Genomic DNA, 7,603 nt, shown 5'->3' with positions numbered 1-7,603 from the left:
GTGGGGGCTGGGGGTTGTGTGTGGACCGAACCACCACGGTGTTGTTTGCGGTTTTAATTCCTCCCGTGGGATCGTGAAGGACCTGGAGCTGGCCACGTCCCAGGAGTGGGCCAGTTCCCCAGGAGCGGGGAGACTGTCAAGGGCGTGGACAGGGTAGGGTTGGGGCTGAGCTGGGGGGCAGAGGGGTCCAGCCAGTGGGAGGAGGGGACAGTGGGCACAGAGAGGGGAGGATGTTATTCAAAGGGCCCCAAGTCATCTCCTACTTTCTGGACGACTCCTTTGGTTTGGCAAGAATCCTTTGCTCCCCCTCGCCCCCCCCCCATTTTTGTCCAGGACTCCCCCAGACCAGGGTGCAAAGGTCGCATGAGAAGAAAAGTGGACTCAACACTGAATAAACACATCTGTGGTTGCAGGGCCAGACGCGCGGGGCTGGCAGCAAACTCTCTATGCCATCCAAACCCTACCCCTGCACCCCAGTCTGCAGCCTTGATGCTGCTGCGCCCCCACCTTCCGGGCCCTGGGGCAGGCATGGTCCAGGGGGCTGCCTCCAGAGCCCATTTCCTGCCCAGTGCTCACCAGTAGGGGTCTCTGTGTATGTCTAATATCCGCAGAATCTACAGGGACATCTGTGCTGAGCTGGGGGCTGACCGCATCTGGAGGGCCCCAGGGACCCCCAGTGAGGAGTCTGCAGGAATGGACCACTTCTCTGTCCAGCCAGCTGCTCACTTCCTCCTGCCCGGCTCTGGCAGGACCAGCTGCCTCTTTAATTCAGGATGGGTGGGAGGACAGCCTTGCAGGGAGGCTAGGAGGTCGCCCGGAGTGAGGGGCTTCTCTAGCATTCTGGAGCCCCGTTCCCCTGGCCCTGTCCCCTCCAGGCAGGGAGCTCTGCTTAGAGGGAGGGCACTTGAGGTTGAAGGACCTTCAGGAACATCAGCCTATCTCGGGCACCTGTCAGTGTGGAGGGGGTGTGCAGGGGCAGGGGCAGGGCTGGGGCTGCCCCAGGAGGCCGTAGCAGGAAGCTGCTTCTTTCCCCTGCTCCCAGCCCCTGCCCATCTCTGAGCTGCTGCTCCGTCCCTGGGCTGGCACAGAATATCAATTTGTCTCGTTAAGCTGAAAGTCTGCACTGCACCAAAATCGGAGCCTGGCCGAGCAGAGGGGCCGCGGGAGGGAGAGAGCTGGGAGCGCCAGTGGCACGGCCCCTAGGAGCGGGACTGTGCTGACACCCCTTTCCTCTTTACCCCCAGACCCACCAAAGGATACTGTTCTGTCCCTCGGCCAGACACAGCAGCCTCGTCACAGGGAGGAGGCTGAGAGACAAATGATGCCCGGGCAGGACGGTCAGTCGAGCCCATGACTTCACTGGGACCGGGTGACTCCAGACTGGGAAAGACCCCTGCTGGGGACTGACAGAGCAGCCCAAGGCACCCTTCAGAGAGGCCCTTGCCCCCACACCAATATCCCAGAGGTGCGAGCTCACAGAAAAGCCTGGCCTCTGCCTCATCTTGGGGGTGGAGAGGGAAGCTTCCCCTGGCCACCTCTCTGTGAAGGCTTCCGGGTCAGTCCTGGCCCCGGTCAGCCAGGGGCCCCAGGGCCAGGCTAGGGGGCCTTCCCAGCCCAGGCCATGGAGGCAGCCACTGCCTCCCCCCCCCCAAAAAAAAAGAAAAAAAACGGGGCCAAGGAAAGGTGATCTGAGATGGCAGGGGGTGCGGTGGGCAAAGAAGGGCAGGGGGAGAGGCCCATCGCAGCTCACATCTGTGCTAGGACTTCTGCCATTCTCACTTCCACGTCTCCGGGACAAGCCGCGCTCCCCGATTGCAAAGCAAAGAGCTCCAGAGACATCCCATTAAGAGCCACCTATTTCAACATGTTGGGGGGTGGGGGGCTGGCCTCATCCCAAGGCCCCCAGGAGCCCCCCAACAAGGAATCTGCAGGAATAGGACCGCCTCCCTCTGCAGCAAGCTGCCCACTCCTTCCGGCCTCGCTCTGCAGACCCACACACTTGTGTCCCTGGCCAGCACACTTCATGGTTCCTAAAGGGCGTTCGTAATCATTTGATCCTCACAACGACTTCCGGGTGGCTGCTGGGAGCACCCCACAGACACTCAATGGGGCTGTGTGTGTGGCCAGAAGGCTGTGGCCGGGACCACGGAGTCTCCCAGGCAGGAATAGGGTAACTAAGCCTGTGACTACGAGCCCAGGGTATATGGGGCCGTCCTGGGTGTGGGCTGGATGAGAGCCCCCACACTGCCCACCAGCCTATCACGGTGGACTGGGCTCTCTCCGACAGAAACCGACAGTCATACTCTTAGCTAGTTGTGGTCCCCAGAGTCAAGTCCCCCTCTCCCTGGCATCGCAGGCCCGTGTCATTTGGTCCCTGTCACTCCCGGTGGCCGCCCCTGCCCCTTCCCGAAGTAAACTAAATATTGAACGCTACATTGTTTTTGTACATAGATACCCTGCTTCTAGGCGCCTGGACTCCTAATCGTACTTCAAAACCCAACTCAAGAACTCCTTCCTCAGTCAGTTTCCACTGACCGAGTCAGTCCACGGTCTGACCACACCTCACGGAGGTGGTTCACAGGAACGTCTCTCAAGGAGCTATGAGCACACTGGCCTTGTCTCCGGGGCGCAGGGCCCAGCACTGCGGGACCCCAGTAAAGGCTTCTCCGAGTCTGCTGCTGTGTGACTCTGCTTCATCGAGTACCAGAAGGATTCTCAAGAACACCTTTCCAGTTCTCCCATTTCAGAGCGGAACACACTGAGGCCTCACGAGAAGGAGCTAAGCGGTTGGCGTAGGGTTATTCCTGAGGGTGAGCTGGCCACCAATCCCTGTGCTGGCCTGTCCCCCTGCTTCCCTTCCTACGGCAGATACATCTGGGTCATTGGGCCTGTCCTTCCAGGATATGTCGGGGGGCAGGGGCGCTGGACAGGCAAGGTGTTGTGAAATCAGACAAACAATGGCCCCAGTGTTGCAACTCCAGGAAGGTTGGAGACGACAGGTCAGGGTCACCCACAGGCAAGAGGGGGAAGAGGCAGGAGGCCAGCTGGGAGGATTACCGATAGCTTCTGCTTCCAGCGTGATTTGGCTTATGGTGGACACAGACTGAGGGTCAGGGCTGGGAGAGGTCCGAGGGGCCGGCCAGCCTGGGCTGACTTCCACGCCGCGTTTGGTTAGCTGGACTGTCTTCTCCTGCGGGCATGGTCCTGGGGCTAGGGCATGGGGTGAGAGCAGGGGGCCAGTCTGCTCTGAGATGGGGGTGGGAAGCCTGGTCCAGTCTGCTGGTGGCACTTTCACAGGGAGGCAGATGAGTTAGGTCCAGGGAGGCCCAAGGAAGAGACCTGAAGGTGACCCAAGGCCAGCTGTGTCATTCAGCAAGGCGTGGGTTCTCCTTGCCTCTCCTCTTCCTGGGGAATGCAGGTGATGTCTACACCTGTCTGATAACTCAGGAGTAGGGGCCCGGGGCAGTATCGGGTGGATGGGCTGCTGCTCAAAGAGCTGCTAGCTGCACCCCTGGAATGAGACATTTCCAAAGCCCCCTCCCCACCGTGTTTGAATCTCATCTGACCTCCACAGGTCCCCCTCAGGGAGACCAGACTTCTTCCTGTTTTACAGAAAAGAGAGAGACCTGAAGATATTAGAAAGGTGCTTACAACTTACAGAACCAGGGGCTGGTAGGTGGTGTAGAGATTAAGATGCTGGACTCCCACATGGCTGACGGTGGTTTGAGTCCCAGACCCAGTGGCTTGAAACTCACACTGGGTGTGTGCACGTGCATGCCCAAAATCCCAAGAGAAGAATGGAGGAGAAGGGACCGTGGGCTGGCCATCCCTCTGGGGGGTGATTTTTGTCTCTCTAGTAATCACAAGCGCCCTATAATAGCAAAGATCTCTCTCTTGCAACCAAAGACACAGAAGCAGTGTGGACCAGAGCCAGGGTTAGCATCCAGGTCTGTGCCACTCCAGCACTAGCCCTCTCCCTCTGATCCCACTTCCGGCTGCCCAAGTTGGAGGCGTACAGTTTAGGATATCGAAGGTCTATGACCTCGTGGGGCCAGAGACTGGATCCAGGGACCCACATGACCTGGTTTGTCCTGCGTTTCCCTTCTAGCCACACTGGGGCACCACATTCACCCTCCACCCTTGTTAATATGCTGAACCCTCCTACCAACCAGCGCTTGGGTGGAGGCTATGTGGCCACACAGACCAGGGTTCGACTCCTCACTTCCTCACTGGCCTGCTGTGTGACCTTGGGCAAAGGAATCAGCCTCCCTGAATCCCAGTGTTCTCATCTGCAAACGGGAATGCTAATACCGAGTAATGGAAGTTACAGAAGAATGGCAGCTGTTGTTAAGGGAAGAACAGGGCCTGGAATTCTCCAGAAGGCCTCTGGAGAGGGTCTCTTCCAGCCCCTCCTACAGGGACCAGAGGCCCTGAGATGCCACCTGCAGGGACCAGGCGGGGCTTGTCTCTAGGACCTGGACAGGGCCCAAGGCAGCTGTGCTGAGGTTCAAACCCAGGCCCCCCACTCCCCGCTCCTCCCACCGGCTCCTGCCTCCTGGAGGGCTCCAGTCAGCCACCATTCAGCTCGATGCCCTCCTCTGCACCGGGCACCTATGTCAGGTGTTCGCCGTGTAGTCCTCCCAGGACGCTGGAGGGAGATCCCATTTTTACACCCACTTTACAGATGAAGACATCGAGGTACAGAGAGCAGAAAATACGCTGTAGTCACAGAGTGATCAGAGGAGCCATGGCTCGGACTGGAGACGGCCTGAGGCCCTACCTGGAGTCCAGGGACCTGTGGGAGACAGGGTGAGCCCAGGGCCCTCAGAGCTGTGGGCATGTCAGAAGCCTTCAGTTTCCAGAAGGCCCACAGTCCCACGCCAGGGCGTGCAGAGGCAGGAGTGTGGGGGTGCTTGACCCCGCCTCCCCTCCATAAAGCTGGAGGCCAAGATCGGGGTGCTAACTCCCAGCTTCTGGGAAAAGAGCCCATGGCGCCCTTGGAGAGATGGTGCAACTCAGAACCCGAGAATCAGCGGCTGCTCTCGGAGGACACCCTGGGGGAGGCTGTCTGTTCCAGGCCCAGGAAACACGCCCTGTCTGTGACGCCCGTTTGACGCTGCCTCATTAGTGCCATGTGTTAATGCGTCCGTTGCCCATGGGCATGCCTGCCGCCTGCTCCACCCTCAGTCCCACCTCCTCGCCTTGGCCTCCTTCCCTCCTCTCCGCCAGCCTCCTTCACTCACTCGCCCCTTTCTAAATTCCTCTGAGCCCTTCTTGGTCTCCCTTGTGCCCTCCACATAAAACCATGAAGCCCGGATGACGATGTCACACCCCTCCCCAGCCTCTGTCCCCACATCAAGTGCTCTTTACAGACATCCTAGCGTGGGGACCAGCAGTTGGCGTAATGGCTATGTCACTGGACTCCTATGTAGTCCACCATGATTTGAGTCCCGGACCCGGTGGCTTAAACTCATGCCAGGCGCGTGTGCATGTGTGTGCCCAAGATCCTGAGAAGAGAATGGAGGAGAAGGGATTGCAGCGTGGCCAACCCCCCTAGGGGGTGATTTCTCACTTTCTGTCTCTCTGTCTTTCTATTGAGCGCATGCGCCCTATAACAAAAATCTCTCCAAAAAGAAAGAAATAAATAAAGACACCCTGGTGTTACCCTACTGCTGTCCTTGCAATGTGCGACCCCCCACCAGTGGTGAGCTGCCCCTCCCCACTTCTCTGCCTGGAGAACTCCTACTTATCCTTCACGACTCAGCCCCAGCAGCTCTTCCTCCAGGAGGCCTTCCCTGATGTTCCCTCCCTTGCCTCTCCATCCTACCCAGAGAAGAGTTTGTTGCAATTCACCTCTTTATGTCATCTGCCTTGTCCCCGGGCTGGGGTGCTCCCTGGGGCGAGGACACTGGGTCTCATGTGCCTGTAGTATTTCCAGCGGGTATGGAGTCTCTGTAAGTATCAAGTGGACTGCTGGCTTCTGGGGCTTGTGGAATGAAAGGGCAAGTCCCCTAGTCATTTTGAACCGTGTCTGCATCTGTCTGTGGCTCTGAAATAGTCTTCAGACTCTTGGAGTTGCTGCGACCGAAACCTGTCCGTGACGGCGGCTCCCGCTGCACGCTTAGGGGCATGAGAGCCCCCACTGTCACCTAGATGCCCCCATCTAGGGATGTCTCACCTAGAACCAGGATACCTGAACCCAGGGCTGGACTCAAAGTGAGCTGAGCACCCAGGGAGGAGCTTTGTGCTTAAATACCCTCCTCCAGCTCCCCCAGCCTGATGTCCCACCATTAGTAATTCACTTCTTTGGACAATTGCATCAATGAGCGTTTGTTCAACTCTCACTGAGTGTGAGGCACCGTGCTGGGCTCCTGAGGTGACATTTACGTGTGTGTGCATGCGTGCGTGCGTGTGTTCACTCTGGCTGGAAGGCTGGCTCTCGAAGAAAGAAGAGGGGGAGGATGGACGAGACAGAGGGGGTGGGGATGATGAATCCAGGAATGTCAGGAGACAAGGGAAAGGGACCTGCCATCTGCCGTGCTCCTACTGTGTGCCACGTTCTTAACACGCAGGTTGTCATGTACTCCTCCCTGCCCTCCAGGACAGTTTGATGTTACCAGTTCCCAACGAAGAAGTGAGGAAACGGGCCCAGAGAAGGTGAGTGGCTTGCTTGGGGGTGCACAGCCATGGGACCCAGGATCGAGGATCTACATGTGGCATTGTCCTCCCGAGGCCTGTGATGTCTCTGCTCATCCCTGTTAGGAGGCCATGGGGACACAGAGAGGAGGGTTCCTGGACAGGACTGAGCAGGGGTGACAGCTGAGGATGCTGACAAGCCTAGCCCCTGAAGCCGTAGCTCAGAAGAAATTAGGCGGTCACATTGGCTACCCTAGGTATCTGTGTCCAGCCCAAGCATCCCAAAGGCCAAAGGCCTCCACTTGCCTGCATGCTGGTGTACACACCTGCACACACGTCCTCGGCCTTCTCCCAGCAAGGGCCCTGCTAGGTGGAGAGCACCACCCCCATTTTATTGATGAGGAAGCAGAGGTTTGCAGAGTGGCGATGACACGCCAGGATAGCACAGCTAGTCAGAATTAGAACTCAGATCTTCCCTAGAAGGCTTGCACAGGGGCAGCAGAGCTGCAGGCTCACCCCTTAGGAGGCCTCCAGGTGGCCAGGGAGACCTCAGACCCCAGGCTCTGGGCCTCGAAGGGGCTCCTGTGCCTCTCAGTCCTCCATCGCATGTCAAGGAAGAAGGGAGTCGGGTCACGAGCTTAGGAGCTGGAGTCGGATGGACTGTTCTGCTCTGGAGGGCTGTGTGACTCTGGGGGGGCCCTGTACCTCCCTGGCCTCAGGCTCCTTTGTCAAATGAGCATCACACCAAACATCGCCTGCTTCTCCCTGCCCATTCATGTGACCAATGTCCACGGGGCACCTACTGCTCTCTGGGCTCTGTGCTAGGTGTGGAGGACACAGCGGTGGGCAGAGAAGCCCACGGTGCCAGCTGCCAGGAGGGCAGGCGGCAGCTGTGCATGGACACCATCGTAGATACCGATGGGCATCTGCAGAGCGTGTGAGGCGAGGGGCGGGGCCCTTCAGCAGG

At 58.6% G+C, this 7,603-nt stretch overlaps 1 protein-coding gene across 2 annotated transcripts in view; it reads right to left on the bottom strand.

Moving 5' to 3' along the window:
- Nucleotides 1-7,603, bottom strand: part of ATP2B2 (ATPase plasma membrane Ca2+ transporting 2) — a 354,796-nt gene that overhangs the window by 228,829 nt on the left and 118,364 nt on the right. The window lies entirely within an intron of this gene.

The sequence above is a fragment of the Tupaia chinensis genome, unplaced genomic scaffold (assembly GCF_000334495.1).
Source record: "Tupaia chinensis unplaced genomic scaffold, TupChi_1.0 Scaffold000333_1, whole genome shotgun sequence".
Lineage (NCBI taxonomy): Eukaryota > Metazoa > Chordata > Mammalia > Scandentia > Tupaiidae > Tupaia > Tupaia belangeri.
Note: the sequence above shows the minus strand (reverse complement) of the source record. Positions and strands in the feature narration are given on the sequence as shown.